General features: G+C 39.5%; 1 protein-coding gene across 5 annotated transcripts in view; it reads left to right on the top strand.

Moving 5' to 3' along the window:
• Window positions 1–1,743: 1,743 nt before the first annotated feature.
• The window catches only part of mid1 (midline 1), a 33,370-nt gene continuing 17,512 nt past the window's right edge, over window positions 1,744–17,601 (top strand). The window contains exon 1 of one of the 5 annotated variants that reach the window (XM_076874949.1): window positions 1,744–1,763. The gene's annotated coding sequence lies outside the window, so the exon portion shown is untranslated. Of the gene's footprint in view, window positions 1,764–8,844; window positions 8,984–12,589; window positions 12,749–15,443; window positions 15,707–17,202; window positions 17,368–17,601 lie in introns of those variants that run through there. The other 4 variants (XM_012920908.5, XM_076874947.1, XM_012920905.4 and 1 more) reach the window with 4 other exon arrangements.

Raw genomic sequence — 17,601 nt, forward strand, 5'->3', positions numbered from 1 at the left:
TCTCTTTGTGGTCACATTTCCTGCCTCACACATTTGGCTTCACTCAGATTCCAGAGTCCTATCTATCTAGCAAAGGTTGTGGGCTGTACCAGGAAGTGGCACGTATCAGCACCGAACATTGAGATATAGTATTAAATTACATTATATGATATGAATATATGTATATATTCATTTATTCATTTATTTTAGGTTCAGGTTTACTAAAATGGCTACTGGTAGGCAGCAGGAGTTCAGAGCACAGTGAAACAATTTCCTAATCTGGCCACAAGAGGGAAGCATAAGACCAGGAAACTTTTGTATAGTTGGTTTCCTTGCTGTTTCGAAACCTTGAACATCAATATGGATCTGTCAGTGGCTATAACAATTCATTACATATTAAATAGAGTTTTATTAACTTTCATTCCTATTGCTTTTCTTCCACCACTATGATTGGTGGTGGGGATTTCATGTGTTGGAGTAGAGCTATGTTCATGTTGGAAAAGATGAGTGATCTTCTTGGGCCACGGATTTTGCATTAATCTTACTCTGTGCTAATGGACATAAGATCTGAGACGAGCTCATATTTAACATTAAATGGATGTTTTGTTGGACACAAAAAAATCATCTGTCTATGAAATTTGGCACAGATTCCAGACAGCTGTGCTTCATTATGATTAGTCAATGTAACATGATGGAATGATTGTGATTGCTTGAACTGCCTATTTTAGTTTTCACGTATCAAGTTTAGTGGTAGGTAATTTCTCACCTACATAGCACGCTCTTCTTTTATTCATCAAAGACAGCAGATTTCCTCAATACAAAGATTTGTGGTTAAACTTTGAAGGCTCCACAGCTGTCGGACTCAAGCTGTATTGGCTGCCATGCAGTCCAATTCTGATGAGACCAAGAAAACAGAACAGGATGTCTGGATGTGTTTCACAGAGAATCCACTCTCACTGCCATTTGTCTTCATGACTTAAAAATAAAAAAATCTGTGCTGCAAATGGAACCATTCATTGTTCTAAACACTACCAGGCCAAACACTGAAGGGCAAAAACAAACAGACCGCAGCTACCTCCTGAAGCAAACGACTGAGATCAAATATTTAATTCCACGTCTTATCTTTGCAGTACTGGATGTAAATTGATCCACTGCTTCTGTTCCCAACAGGAGGCCCATCCTCTCTGAGTCCGCTCCTTAGCATCAGGAGCAGCTGCAGGGAGGACAGAAGAAGGTCACAACCAAAATGAGACTCAACAGTCAGAAACAAGAGAGCCCTGGCCCTGCAGTTTCAAGGTCGAGATTGATACACAGCTCTCTGCAGAGGAAAAATAGAGCTCAGTGGAGCTCATTAAAGTGTTAGTCATGCACAATCACTCAGTCCTCAGTCCTTTTTCTGTCATTTTAGGCACCAATTCTGGACCACTTAATATGCAGCTGCACTAACTGCTTTTCAGCTATTCGCCATATATCTGAAGCCATCTAAAGGAGATATTCCCTGGCTTGTTAAAGCAGTCGTGAGCACACGTAAATGTAAATGCTTCCTCTCTCCTTGTGAAATTTAACTTAAAATTAGAGGGTGTGCCTTGAAGTCAAATCTTGTGCTCAGTCACTTGTCAGTGCCAAGGTAATGTGCTGCATTTGCATTCCCAGGAAGGTGAGGCAAGAAGCTGTTTTGCGCTGACTTATGATTCGACTTCTTTGGATTTCGGTAACTTTAGCAGAACTGTAAATAACTGATGATGCCCAGCATTTCAGCTAATGGAAAAATGGATAATACACTGGTAAGTAAATGCAAGAGTTACACACGGCCCTAATGTCAATAAAAAAGAGGCTTATGGGAGTCATAGTCCTGACTGGGTAATGAAGTTTATTTCAAAAGAAAAAGAAAAAGTTCCAGATTAAAGGGATTAGCAGTGATTGCATTAAGCCTCTCATCTTAGTCCACCTCCACACTTGATGACCAAAATGTGATGGTTTAGATACCAACTGAGTCACTGATAAAACAAGCTTAAGCAGTTTTGTGCAGTTCTTGACTTGCTTTGCATTCTGAGCAACTATCTTCTGTGGAGGGGTTGTTTGAAGTAATGCTTAAAAGTTACTTTTCTAAAATTTTAATTTAACATCAATGCTTTCCAACTCAATTAATCTATGTCTGATTGCTATGATCGGGCCAGTATACTGAGAAAAAGTCTTCCCCTCTCCAGTTTGCCACAATCTCCGTGAAGCAATGCAAGAGCAGCCTGCAAAATCTCATTTCATTCTTGCCATCTGTTCTGCCTCATGCTCCAATTGGAAATAAATGTGATTAATATTTCCCCTTTTGAAACAGAGACCACACTGCACCTAGAGTAATGGATGAAATTTGTGTTTTTCTTTTTTTTCTCATTCTGATGTTTGTATTCAAGTCCTATATACATGTTTGTCCCGAACAAATAAGTGCATGGACCTGAATTTGTTTGTGATGTCCGAAAAAGACTTAGATTTTGGTTTGCATATTACCAGCGATTCCTCTTCACTCCCTGGGTCTACAGGACACAGCAGAGGGATGCAAGCTGTATATAGGGTGGGACAAGGGCTCGGGTTCAAGTCAGGTCTTTGGCTGTGTTAGACTGTGAATGATTCATTGTTGAAGCTGCGGTTACAATACCTTTTGGGAAACAAAATCCAGTTTTCACAGGCAGTTTTGTTCAGTCTTCAAAATTGCGCAACAAACAGAAAACTGCGTGGCTGGAAAAAAAAACCCACTTCCATGCAACACCAGGCATCAGAGCAACCAGATGTTTTCCTCCATAGCTCATTGTTATCAAGCTTGTTTTATGGGACAACTACACACATACTGAATCTGTCTGCTTATTAGTATTACTGCCATCTCTGTCTCTCTTTTTTTTTGTCTGACAGTCTACTTGAGACTGTCAGAATGCCATTTAGCGGTTAGCATATGCGCAGAGATATTTCACAACATATGTTCGGTGAAAATATGTGTGTGTGAGAGTGTGTGTGAAAGACATGTGACTGTTAAATTTAGACGGGGAACTATTTTAATAATTTCCAACTCCTTTCACCTCTGTTTATGCCCTCTTACTTCTGACTAGCTGCAGTTTGCAAACACAATATTTGCTTTAAGTCTGAGCTGTGTGTCTGAGATGACCATATTAAATATATTGTCTGTCTGTTATTTGAGCCAAGAGAAGAAAAAGCTGAACTGGAGAGTTTAGAGCACTTTGAAGCTAGAGCTTTGGGCTCATAGGGATTACTTGAAAATGTGACTCATGTTTAATATGAGCATTCACCACTGCAATGTAAAAAAAAAAAAATATATATATATATATAGATAGATAGATAGATAGATAGATAGATAGATAGATAGATAGATAGATAGATAGATAGATAGATAGATAGATAGATAGATAGATAGATTCCATTTAATATGTTTATTTTTAATCATAGTCTTATATGTAATCCTTATTTAGGTGGCAAAAATGGGGGGTGGGGGGTGGGGTGGGGGGGAATCTAATTATTTTCTGGTAAAAGTGATCTGTACCAGAAAATGTCTTGAAGAGAAAGTGGTCATTATCAATACTCTGCAGGGCAATTTAAAGCTCTGTTTAATTCCCCTATGTACACAGGCTGCACGCAGGCAAAGCTAGTACACACAGAGTGTAGAAAACATGTTAAAACAAGCTTCAATTATATATAACCTTTCTTTGTTATGAATGAAAGAGGCTGCCAGCAGTTAATGATTAGGCAGAGAATGGACCGTGATAATTACTTCAAAAATGTCAGTGTTAAAGTGCAAACATCCAAACACCTGGTAATATGACTGTGTGCCAATAAAGAAGCCGAGCTTTTAATCAGCACCCTTTAAGGTTTCGCACTCTTGTCTCAAAGATGACAGGGAGCAGCAGCTCCGAGGCGAGTTTTCTCTGCAGCTTTTTTTTTTATCGCCGTGTCCTCCTATTTCCTTCTAGACGATTTTTTTTCTTTCTTGTCGTCTTGGTTGCATCCTTATTCCCTCGGGTTTTCATTTTCAGATATAGCAGATTCTAGTAATGTGCTATCTCATATGTTATTCAGTTTGGCAGTCATTTGATGTATAGGATTTGTGGAAATACTGTAGTAATCATCATGGGGAACTTAGCAGCCAGCTAATAACAACCAATACCGCCAGATACACTGAGCCAAAGCTACCAGACACTTACAAACACAGCAACAAATAACAAACGCCAACACTGTCAGGCTGTAAAATTGATTTTTAAGCTCTTCCAGGTTTGATTGAGGTGCTCGGTTTGTAAACAGTCTCTATTCTGCTCTCTTCCTTAAACATAGTGGAAAATACAAACCAAACGAGTTTGAATGGGAAAACAAAGACAGCCAACGTGTTTAACAAATTCTATGTTAATACTTATTTTATTCCTAGACTACAGGATAAAAGCCATGTTCCCTCGCTCCTAAGCCTAGCTTTTATCAACTGTAAGCTGCTAACAAGTACCCATTGATGATAGTTTTCTTATAAAACATGAAAACAAACATCCATTTATTTTCTTAACCGCTTATCCAATTCAGGGTGGCAGGGGCACTGGAGCCTATCCCAGATGTCAAAGCACACAGGGCAAGATTATTCATCTAAAGCCAGTCTAAGTATAAAGCCAATTACCAATTATAGGAATTACCAATTAACCTAACAGGCATGTCTTTGGACTGTAGGAGGAACCCAGATTATCTGGACAGAGCCCATGTGGACACCAGGAGTACACATTAACTGCACATAGAAAGGCCCCAGCCACTGAGAGGATTTAAACCAAGGATCTTCTTACTGTAAGACATCAGTGCCAACCACTGAGTCACTGTACTGTTAGTTAGTTGTACAGTACTGTACTGTAAAATGTCTTGAACCACCCCTCAATGGGAAATAGATCCAGGAGTGCAGTATGTGCAGTATGACCTCATTCATGTAAACTGTTTGAGTAGTCTTCAGTCTTTTGTTCCAGTGATCCCACACTGCTTCAGTAACATTGCTTGGATTCCAGAGAGCTCAATCCATGACCTTATTGGCATTGTGTCTGAGGTCATTGCTTAAGATGGTATTGCATGGTGAATGAAAATCTGATGGTATTTTACTGTGTTCCCCAGTGGTGCACGCCAATGGCTGAAATGCACCCCGAATGATGTCAGAGCCTGCACCGTGGTTTACAGATGGCTGTATACACTCACTGTTTTACATCTCGATTGACCTCCAAACATATATATCAGTTGATTTGAACAAAATAATTCAAATTTGGGTTCATGGTGCCATCAGATGTGCTCCCACTGTCTTTCAGTTTAGCTCTTTTATAAATTAGCATAGATTCAGTCTTTGCCACCCTTCCACTGAGATCATTTCTGATGAAGCTTCAGAGAATAGTAGATGGATCGACTGCAGTTGTTGGTGACAAATGCAATTTTATGCCTCTCAAAATGTGTTATTTTGGTCATTTTATTCATGGATTCAACTAAAGAAACAGGATACAACTATTACTAACAATTACTAACAAAGTACATAAAGATGCAATTAAAAATTGTCTCTTTGCTAACTTGCCTGTTATGTGCAAAACTGGTTCATTCATTCATTGGGTGCCCTTTTTTATGCTTGACTGAGATATAGGTCAGTGTTCAGTGGATTAACAAACAAACAAAAAATACTCTTCTTCTGAAAATGGTCAGGTACAAAGACTGGACTGAAAATGAGTGGAAAAGCAACCAATGTCTAAAGAAAAGATTTGAAATACCTTTAAAAAGCCTTTAAAAGCTGTTGCTTAAGACCACTCTAAAAATGACCAGAAATCCTGGGTCCTTCGATGCAAAAAGCTCAATACTAAAATGTAAATGTTTTTATTTAAATTATTTATTTATTTCACTAAAAATATGATTGTGGCATCTTTTATCTTGATCCGAAACATTCTGGCATTTTATTCTCAAAAGGCAAGCACATTAGCTCCTCTTTAATCCTATACTGCTGGTAACCTTAAAACCAAATTTTCAGCAGTATGAAACACCATCTCACACTTCAGGTGTCTCATACTATGTCTGATGCTCCACAGTAAATGTTCTGCATCCCTGCCCACTCACTGCTATATTCTGGAAATTTGGTGAAGTCATCAAACTGTATTCTGCTCAAAGAAATCATAAAGGTGTAATCATCCCACCTCAACAGGTGTGTGAAAAGTCCCTTGTAATTCCTATAACTTTTTCCTGGTTTCATCATATGTAGGCAGATCTAGGGAGTCAGCTGGCCTGTGGAAAATGCTCTCTTATCATAAAAGCACACAAATAGTAGATGTTTTCAAAGTAGATTGAACCTTTCCCCCTTTACCAGCTTTATGATGATTCTAACTATTCAAATATTCCATCAGTCCACCAGGCACAGTTAGATCAATTCACTACAGAGAGCCTAAACTTAGTTTTAAATATTTAGTTACGAAACTCCAGTTCAAAATTCCTGAACATCAACACAGGTTGGAACAAGAATCCGTCCCAGCAAAATTTTCCACCTCTAATAAGTGCCACTTTCGTACAGGAAGGGTAATTATAAGAGAATGAGGTGCTAATCAGAAGATGGAAGCAATGACAGATGGAAAGAGTGAGATTTAAATGGTGTGCCGGTTCGGGGAGCAACTCATTCATCAACTCTGTTAGATGCTGAGTTAGCTGATGAGCTGTCAGCTTGATCATTCTGTGTTCTCCATCGTGATCATGGCAGAGTTAACAAACTCTGATCATGTTCATCTCATCCTCGACCGAGCATCAACCTTTGCCTTGTAATCCAGCGCTTACAAAAGCTTCCTCTTGAAAGCACAAAGTCACAGTGCATGTTACACAGACAATGAAATCAGTCTGATGTGCCACAGTCGTCACTGAAAACCTCATCAGAGGCGTCTCGATCAGATCCAAGATTTTCAAAAAAGGATCATTGCTGTTAAAATCACCAACAGGCAGATGCATCATAAGATTGAAAACTCAGATGACTTAGTAAACATATTCAGAGCAAGAATTCAGTCTATGTTCTGCACAGCAGAATATATTACATTATTATACTATATAGTAGTAGCAGTAGGTAACAAGAGAGGGCATAGAGGGCTATCCTAAAATGTTCATGCTTTATGAAGTTTTTATCACAACATGCTGATGTCCGCCTGCTTTTATAACAACACGGTGATGTCTGACCTTTAACCTAAGACCTTGAAGCATTACTAAAATTATGTATTTTTATTATCTTTCATATTATTATATGATTGGAGCAGAATTGCCTGAAATCTTTGGCTTCTATAAGCTGTAAAAACTTTAGCTTTTAGGACATAGTCATGCAGTGTGTGATTATTTCAAGAACTTTGGCATGTTTGTGATGTCGTAGCGCGTCAAACTGAAAAAAGAAAACGTGTGTTCTCTCCTTGCCCTTATATATCATATATTACACTCGATATGGATTCTTGAAATTTGTTTTCAAGAACAACTTTGACCTTGGGCACTAACAATGAAGGTCATGGTTAAATTCTTTTAATTGACCTAGCATGTCCCCTAGGCCTAGTATATTGTTCGAAGGCGATTGATAAAAAGTTGTTTTTACTGATTTTCACATATGGTGTGAACCTGACTTTGACCCATTTTACCAAAATTGAATCAGCTCGCACTGTTATTGGTATCTACCATAACACAACATTTTTAAAATGACATCTTAAAACCGTGGATGTTAGCCTCACCTTCACACCATCAACAGGTCAAAGTATAGGAGATGTGGTTGCATTGACAGATATCAGTCCTTTGTCCCTGCCTTATTTTTTAGGTTTTCCCAAATCCTTTTCTATATGATACACAACCTAACCGAACACTTCCCCCAAAAACTAAAGCGACTCTGACTTTATTTGAACTCCTACATGATTTGTAACTTTCCTTTCTCTGATCCAAAATAACCTGCGTAGGCTTGCAGTCTTAGGTTTCTAAGTTTCCTCTAAGTGGCAGCTTCCAGAACTTTCCAGTCCATTTTTCAGTTTTGTTTTGTGTGGCCTTTTTTTTATTACTTGACCAGATCCTAGCCACACACGCTTTAAAATCTCTACCTCAGTAGAACTGGGTGAAGAAAAGCAAGGTTCTCTCTCTGTTTTTTCTTCCTTCCTGTTATTCCTTTTCCTTACAGCACCTTGTTTGACATGTGCGTACTGTGAATGTTAATACTCAGTGATTTTATTATGAGTTGAAAAGTGAAAATTTCATAAGATAAGGTGAGGTCTAGCTCAAACCCTTGACTTTTTCTTCCTGCTTGAAAGCCGTACACCCAATTCCTCAAATATGATCTCATTATTGCAAGTATGGAATTGTGTTTTGAGACTGACTCATCTATCTCAAAGGATGAATTCTCATTATGGAGGAAACCAATTCTCTCTTGCTTAATAGCGAGAAAGATTTTTTTTTTTTTTTTGCCTTTGCTGCTGGCTGCTGCAAATCCTTAAGCTTAAAACTTATTTTCTCTTCTTGCCAACACAAGCCACCCATGGTGAAGAAGTAGATCTCTTTATCAGCATTGTTATGATGCTGATTTACACTATATCTGGTCACCCTTTACACTCTGTTTTTGAAAGCTGGAATGCTACTCATTAACGGCCATTAATATCATTGCCACTATCTTAATGGACCAAGAATAGAGTCCACAAGCTTTTGGGTTAGGTTGGATTTTCAAGATAATCAGTGTCTTTAATGCCAACTCATCAAAGGGTTAAGTTTCTTCTCAGGAGCTTTCCGTGCTCCTGTGCAAACCTGTACAGCAGATGAGAAGCAGAGTGAGTGTCAGTGAGGTATGTGTAGGTACACACCCCAAATGAAGGGGAGTATACATGCAGACAGAACACCTTCAGCCTTCTGTCTCCTGTTTTACCTCAGGGGAAGTACCAGCTGCCTGACAGTAACACTCAGTTTTAGCCTAATATTTATTCACCAGACAGAGACACATACCACTGCAGCCATGGGGAAGCAGGTAAGATCTGTTAAAGAAACACTTAGTGGGACTGGATCAAGCGACTTTAATTAGTGCTGAGTCTTGACTTTAGATTTTGTTTTTTTTTAATTGCATGACCAGTGCTGATCACCTCAAACTGAACAGCAGGGAAATTGACTAGCACTGTGCTAAGTCACAAAGGGTGATAGTTGGGGCCTTTATCCTTTCGTAAAAGGTTTCTGGCAATTTTTTCAGCTGTTCCTTGGAATCTGCTATAGTCTACATAAGAAACTTACACACTGCAGTCTGCACAGTGAAGGAGAATACACGCATGGATGCACAGGATTGCACAAACAGGTTTGCATAAGAAGAAGACGTAAGACACTAAAAGTGTGGGTTGTTTGTGCTTCTCAACATAAAAGTTAATTTAAAAGGGAGGGAGGCCAGATATGTTGTCTTAATATGAAGTTCACTCATGCGTGCACATGCATCAAATCTGCTGACAACTGAACAAAACAACTGTTGGTAAATTATTCAGCTGGCAAAAATAAATAAATAAATCTTTTGCTATTCACAGGAAGAAATGTGGTGCTAAGGTTTTGTGCAGTTTTGTGTATTTTTCCTGGATCGCTCATAAGTTTCGACGAGAGGCATTTCCCTCCCTCAAACTTTTATTTTGGTGGGAAGTGAAGCAATGCCATGTTGTTTCAGACAGACCAGAATGTGCAATTGTGCCAAATAACTGCGGATAGGGAACTCTGGTGAATTCATTTAGGATTTTAGTACTTTCCTACATGCAAGCATCTGGATCTGTTTTTTCTCTGAAACACCCTGCTTGCTACAGTTTTAAGCGACCGAACTATTTCTTAACATCAATCTTTTGTGCCTGAGGTATTGAATAATAATCATATTATAAAGACACAGAAGAAGATAGCTTGAATGTATTATTATTCCCCTGAGTGCTTTGGATGTCTGCTGATTTTAATATATGTTTTAAAACTCCCTCTCGCCTTCATTATATAGCTCTATTTCGTCAGTCCTCACTCCAAATGATAAACAAAACAGTCTCCATCGGCTCAGCAGTGCCAACTCCATCAGCTGTGAATTCTCTGCGCCTCGTTGTTGTGACAGAGCGAGAGCTGATGCTAGGTCACTCTCATTGTCAGAGCCAATAACTGTAAATGGGAATGGGGTCTTGTGGGGAAATGGGGCCCGTGTGATTGTAATGTGTGCGCATGCATGTGTTTGGACTCGCTGCACAGTGCAGCTGAAGCATATCCCTCTATCAGTGATACCTCTGCAAATGTTCATCCAGTTTAAAACCTTGAAGAATGTGCTTCACAGGCCAGGGTTGAGTAATGTGCCCTAAACTGTCTCGAAGGAATGTTTTGTTGACATGTAGATGGAGTGTAAGTGAAGGTTTTTTGTAGGGCCGCACCAAGCCAACATATACAGCGGAGCAGTAACACCTCAGTGACAGACTGTTATGTGTACGTTCTCTACACGACGGCGGTTATCATGGTCAGTGCTAAATGAAACGGCGACGGTAGTGTCAAAATTTAATTTAACCCGCAAAGATAGTGTGTTGAAAACATCGCTCAGCTCAGACGCAGCTGACCCAGATCACAACAGCTGCACTTCTGCTTTTGGCTCCAACAGTCTCTATGAACGCATGAACACAGTGCACCAAAACAGATGTTCAGAGCTCCTCAAGCATATCCTGGCGTAGGATGTTTGAGCACAGTGGCACTGTGTCTTTGTTTCTCTAACGGAGAACTGGAGAACAGATAAGTGTTAAACCTCTTCACTGGAGAGTAGACGGTACACTTTTATTCCTTCCTGTGTTGGATAAGTACTGTCTTTAATTGCTGCCTCTTGTGTTTGTGGGGGTATTTAGCTCAATGCTTCACTATCTTTGATAAGATAACTCCAGTGTTGTCAGTGAGAGTATAATGATAAAGACGTGACACTAGTTTTAGTGGGTCCCTCAGAAGCTGGAAGCAATTACAGATTCCTCCAAGCAGCAAGAATGTAGCAGGCGTTCACCATGCACTCTTTCAGAAAGATACATTTTTGTCAGGAAAAATAAAAAATAAAATAAAATACAAGCCACGACTTTCAGGCCTTGGGGCTGTGGTGTGGACTAAACATAAAACATGACCTTACTTTTCCAAAAAAAAGGGGGGAAAAAAATCCTCAGTGTTTCAATTCAATGAGAAAGCACCAGACACAGTAGGCTTTGAACAACGCAGTATAAGTAGTTTCCTCTGTAAATGATATATGAACGTTTCCTTTGTTCTTCCACTTTTTTCTTTTGATCCCTTGTCATAATTTTCAAAACTTCATGCTCATCATTTCAGGGTGGAGTGTAGTAAATATACGCTTTATACGTGCCGAATAAGGTTATTACTATTCAAACATTAACAGAGTCTCTTAAAAGCGTTGCTTTAAAAGCACTAAACAGACATGCTCTGTAGGGAATCCCTTAAAATATGCCTGTTTATGTCAATATTTTATAATAAATTCAGTCCCACCACTTAGGATCACAGCATGTATTCGTTTGATACACTATAGTAGAGAGCAGAACAGGGCTGATAATTGATTCTGTTGCTGGCATAACTGAACGTAGCATCAGCGAAGCCGCAGAAAACTAAGAGGACAAGAATCATTTCTAGGTCACTGCCCACAGCGGCTCTATACGTTCTGCCAGTCTATCATAAAGCACAGTGAATGTGCGTATGTAGATGCTGGATCTTCTACAGTTTATATCCTTAAACCTCCTACACTCTAAAAATGAAGACGTGCAGATTTTCTTTGAGATACCAGCTTAAATTGCACAAAATAACACCTCCGTTGAAAGCTGAAGATAAACTGCAGTGAGTGTTAATTGGCCTGGTACTAACGGGCTCGTTCATTTGGTTGATGTTTGGATTGATTGTGTGTTGCTTTGTTGTGGGCATCATGCCTTGGGGATGAAAGCAATTAAAGTGTTGAACCTTTGCCATGGCGGGGGCAGTCTACGCTTTCATCTTATTGTTTATTGGCAAAATGAGAAGTGTTTTGGACTGTCCTAGTTAGGAAAATAATTATTGCTGCTTAGATCACTGTTTGCACTCAAAAGGACAATCTGGATGCCAAAGCATGCGCTAACTCAATTGGGCATGTACATTCAGACTTTAATTACCGTCATTTCTGAAGGCTTAATGGCAAACATAACATTGTAAAGATATTCTCCTTTGTGTTGCCTTTCACTTGCATGTGCTCTATGAGGTGATGCGTGCCATTTAGTGAGCAGACCTTAACAATTGTGAGGATGTATATAGCTGTGTATTAAAGCCAGCCATGCAGGATAGCCCTGGAGACTGATCCCATCTGTTCACGGCCTGGCTGCTTAGTTAGAAACTCATCAAAATGTGGTCCCCCTAGGTTTGTGGACCCCCCTTTGTCTCTCCATTTGTTACCTCTTTGTCTCATTGCTGAGAGGGTGGGGTGCCAGGGGCAAGAGCTCAACCCCGGAATAGGGGAGGGGTTGGTGGGCCCAGGCATTAATGGAGACAGTATCCATGAAATAGCCCAGTGGAAGTGACGCTTCCTGGACATGTTTTACGCTTGCATGAGCATACGGCTGGGGTTGGGGTAGGGTAGAGAGCTTTACCAATGAGGGAGGGAGTGTGGAAAGAGACTAGCCAGGATGCTACTGTATGTTTTGTTTAATTTCCCATGTGCTGCTGAAAAACAGAGCTGAGCTGTCAGTGGGAGTTGCATCTTACTTCTGCGTTTTTGAAGATTATTCTGCTATACCATGTAAGTCAGATTTACTTGTTACTGTTTGGCTGCTAATGAAATACCCTGACTCTTTAATTAGTCCTGATGCTTTAGTGAGCATTTCTCATCATTGTCAGAGCATTGTTTGGAGCATATGGTGTCTGTCCTCTAGTTCCAAAATGTCACCTTAAATTTTATTCTCTGTTTAATGTATATTTAAGAATTTCTTTGTTAGGTATGAAAGAGGTTTGAACTTGGGAAAGAATAAACACCAAGATGAAACATATGATGATGATGATGATGATGATGCAGTTTAAAAATGTCTGCTCATTTGTTCACTTGGATAGATCCTGTTTTTTCCCTCATCAAAGTTTATGTAACATTCAATTTCACAGCCTATTTTTTTCTAACTTCTTATCTGCTTTTTCAGGAGGGTATTTCTAGCCCTTTTCAGGGCTTTCCCCCCCCAATTTATAGAGCTTGATGTGCCAGCCATCATCAAGAGAACTGCCTCAGGCTGTAAATGGCCTTATTTAGTGAGGATGAATATTCATTTGTTTAAATAATTATTCCAGCCATGCTGTTATTTATTGATAAGGAAATATATGGGCGCTATAATATGACCTTTTTTTTTAATTCTAGTAAGATTACACTAAGAAAACAGTTCACAAAAGGTCACATATACAAATGCATTAACAAAGCATAAACAAAATTGCTTCTGTTACTCCTCAAACATCTGGAGTCCAATTTGATATCAGCTTGATAGAATGAAACTGCCAGTTTATATTTCAGTCATGTTGATGCATTATGACATAATCCGTGGTAAATATTTGGATTTATACAGTTTATTATATCTGCTTTTAGTGGAAAGCAGAGCTACTAAGTAACAAGAAGATACCAAAATAAATATGGATCAATTTGCTGGACTTGAAAGCCCCTGAGAATTTGTGTGTTAACAAGGATCAGATTGGGTTTCCAGTGGGTGAGGTGGGGACAGTTGTTAAAACCACAGCCCAGACAAGTTTTATATTTATGGGATGAGTAAAACAGAAACAGACATTTTTCCACTTCGCGTTTATTACAGTTCAGAATAGGGCGTGACTTTAGACTGACCCTGAAGTAGCAAGTCATTTTCATCTTTAAAAAGCACTGGCCGCAAATGTCAGGATGACTCTAATGTCCTGAGTTTTATTGCCTTTTACTGCCCTAATATGATTCTCAATATGAGAGCAAGCAGTGAACTAATTATTCTGCAGACAATTTGTGGATATATATATAGTACTCAGAGCAATAGCACTTTCCTGCTGATTTTCTTGCTGTTGGAAATTATTGAAAAGGTCGTGTGCATCTAAGGACTGATATGAGGAATACCTTTGCTGTGTTTTGCACCCAGACTTAACTTTAGCATTATTATTGTTTTCTGCTCCCAGAAAGAAGAGAATGTAAGGAAGGAGTGTTAAAAGAGTGCTAAATTCTCAGGAAATAATAGCTAGCTTGTTTAGCAAGGTCCTTTTACAGACTTTCTGGTCGCACAGTCACATACAAATAAAATATTTTAATTGTAATCACCAACTGGACAAATTATTTGTCCAACTGCAACAAGAAGTCAAGAAGAAGTTCAGTGACTCACATTAGCGCAGGTAAAGCTTAACAGCAAGCTAGCAGCCTTATTGGTACTAGCTCGCTGTACCACCCAGAACAGCCCTGCCATTAATTTTAAGCCATAAAGTGAATTATTTAAAAATGATGCCATAAATGTGTTTATTTCTGCTCTTTGGTTTGGGAGCCGGCCTTAAAATGCCACTAGGTTTTTGTGACAGTCATATTAGCTTCATCTTTATATGCCGCTTGGTAGTTTTTTATGTATTAAATTGATTTGTCCTGTGAAGTTTCACATCCATTAGTATGTTAGTTACATGGCCATAGGAGTCACCCGCTTAATTTGCCTTTTGTTTCTCAATTTAGTCATGGTCACCGGGAGGAGAGCGACCTCTCTCAGGTATTGTTGTCTCGCTAACAGCGTCTTTACACATTTTTGCTCCTTACAAAACGTTGCAGACTTTAGATTGGCATGGGTTGCTGGAAGGAACTGGACAGTGACAGACAGCAGTAGGCTTGACTGAGAAACAAACAAGCTGTGAAGAGAGAGCTGAAGGTTTGCCAGTGAAAAGATTAGAGTGGCATTTGGCTGGAGCGCCAAGATGCACCGTTGCTCTTGCCACACTGTCATGGCAACGGAAGCTTTATACTTGCCTCGCAGTCCCCCCGCTGAGTGTCCAGACTGTACCAAAGAGTCATTTAAAGATCCTGGGATTATTTGTGTTGACAGTAGTTAGCCGTTTACAACATAAATTACATTTTCCTGAATTCAGCTGCATTAAATAGACATTTGCTGCCCTCTTTGATTATTCATTACCATGGCTTTACATTCTTTTGACAGGTGAATGAATAAGACGCAAAAGGTCTATTATAAAAGAGCATGTAAACTTCGCTGAGCATCTTCACAATTCAGTCTATCCCAGAGCTCTCATTTGTCATGCAGAGCACCTCTGTTCCCTGGTGACCAATCAGGAGTTCTTCCCTGTTGGCTAAAAGCACCCCCTTCACTGCCTCATCATCATTTGTGATTGACAGCCTCCCACAGGAAGGAGGGGGCTTATTTACCTCCTTGTGTTCTCATGGGACTAAGTTAATGATCCCAGCCAACAAAATAATACAAAGAGGGAAAAGCCTGAGAAGTCGGCGCCTGGTTGAACCATTTGGAGCAGTTTCGGCTTCTTTTATAGAGGATTAGAGAAAAAGAGGCTGTGTGAAGAGAATTTCAGAGATAGCAGTGAGACAGATGAAGCAGCAGAACCCAGACAGAAAGTGGGAGCTGAAGGGAGGCTTCTGAGGAAAGCCGGTGTTTTGAGAAAAATCCCTTCCTGGGCTTTATTTCTGTATTCATCTGTCACCCTGGCTGTGAACTGTGTGCTTGACTGAGTAACAGACAGCGAGGTAAGGCGTGATCTGTATTTCCAGTGGATGACACTTTAAAAGCTGTTTAGGTTTCTTTTAGACTTTGGAGTTTGGCTTTGAGGGAGTTTTAGTGTGCTAAATTAAATACGGTATTCTGCATATTTTTTTTTGTCTGCATGTTTGAAATGTAGATATAAAAATGTAAACAAACATCAATGGTGATTTTATGGCCCAGTGAATTTTTCTGTGGTGCTCAGTTAAATATTTTTGCACTTTATTGCATGCTTCCACACTGCACATGGTGCTGACCTAACTGCAGCTGCAGTTATGATGCATTTCAACTCATTATTTGAGTTAACATATATAAGAATCTAAGTGTTTTTGTCATTCCCCTACATTTCTTTTGATCCTTTTTTATACTGAAAAATAAGATCTCACTGCTCCTCCTCCGGGGTTTTGGCTTAGAGTTAATCCAAACCAAGCCATGCCTTATATATTGTGGTTTAACCCCACAACATAAACGTCTGCTTTATATGGATGCCATTTAAAAAAAGAAGAACAAAAACCACTCTGACCTTATGTTGTTGACAAGGTTGTTGCAGGTAATGCCCTGCCTCAAAAGTAAGCGCGAATTCAGTGCTAATAAACGGATCAAACTTGATGTTATCAGTCTCACTATTTGGATGCCAATCCTGTCAGCCAGCACATGTTTGCGTTGGAAGCGTTTCTGTGAGACTGGTGAACAGATGCCAACAATCTGAGAAAACTTTCAACAATATCTAAGTCAGCTGTCGCAGCCACATTACATTCCTGTGTGTTTCCATTTCAGTGAATGTGTTCACAAGAAAAAAAAGGAAGAAAAAAAAAAAGGTGTTATTGCTTTAAGAAATAAGCTTTCTTCTGAGCGTTTTCCAAGCTAACATAAAGTAACCTTCCTACCTTGAGCAATGTTATTCATCAGCATTGAGATAATGAAGATAGCAATTCTTAATAGTTATATGGCATAAATGACTGACAGTCTATTAATATACCTCTGCTTAGCCATGATAGCATTTGCAAAGTGTCGCTCTTGTACTATCTGAACAGTTGATTAATAATTGATTACTGTGTTTCATGAGGCACTATTCCATTTGGCTCCATTGAACCGTGACTTAGGCGTGAAGCTGCATTATTCTAGACTAATTTTAGCAGGGTTAACTATAAAGCATTGCAAATTTTGGTTTATATTATATGCAAATCTCATCGTACGAAACATGCAATGAATCTGAAATGAATCTGTTTATTAATGCAGTGCATGTTGTTTTTGTGGCATGCAGCTCAGCTATTTGGGGGGAAAAATCCATTGGAGGATGACAGCAAACCTCTTTCCGGAGTTATGGTAACACCCTATGCTCTAACAGTTCCGAGAGACAGACCAAACCAGTGAAAGGCCTGCCCCTTTCTTATGATTGGCTATCTCAACAATTTGCAGCCCACTACTTGTAGATGGGATAGGTGCAGTTCTCAGTGAGGGAAGAGAAAAGGGTGGTAAGTTTTGATCTTCCTGCTGTTTTTTCAGTAGGCTAGAAGGAAAGAGTTAGTGTCAGAAACTCACAGAGATTCAGGGGGCGAGTGACTTTGCTTAAAGTTCAGACCGCTGCAGTGGATCAGCTTGGTAGAGCCTAACTATCTGCTTGTTTATTGCTGTAATCATGTGGCAGGTAAGTCAGAGGGTCATTCTTAGCTCTGTTCACTGTGTTTCTGTGCCTCTGTATTTTTCTACCAAAACAATGAGTCATATGTTTCTAAGCCTGTAGGCAAGGATCTGTGCAAGAGCTGAGGTGGTTTGGCCTTGTGGTGCTCACAGATTCCTTCATGTTATGAAGTGTGGGTAGAACTTGTGGAATAAGATGACTAACTTGGAGGGCCAACAGGGATTTTGTAATTAAAAAGCG

This window comes from Maylandia zebra, linkage group LG16 (assembly GCF_041146795.1).
Source record: "Maylandia zebra isolate NMK-2024a linkage group LG16, Mzebra_GT3a, whole genome shotgun sequence".
Lineage (NCBI taxonomy): Eukaryota > Metazoa > Chordata > Actinopteri > Cichliformes > Cichlidae > Maylandia > Maylandia zebra.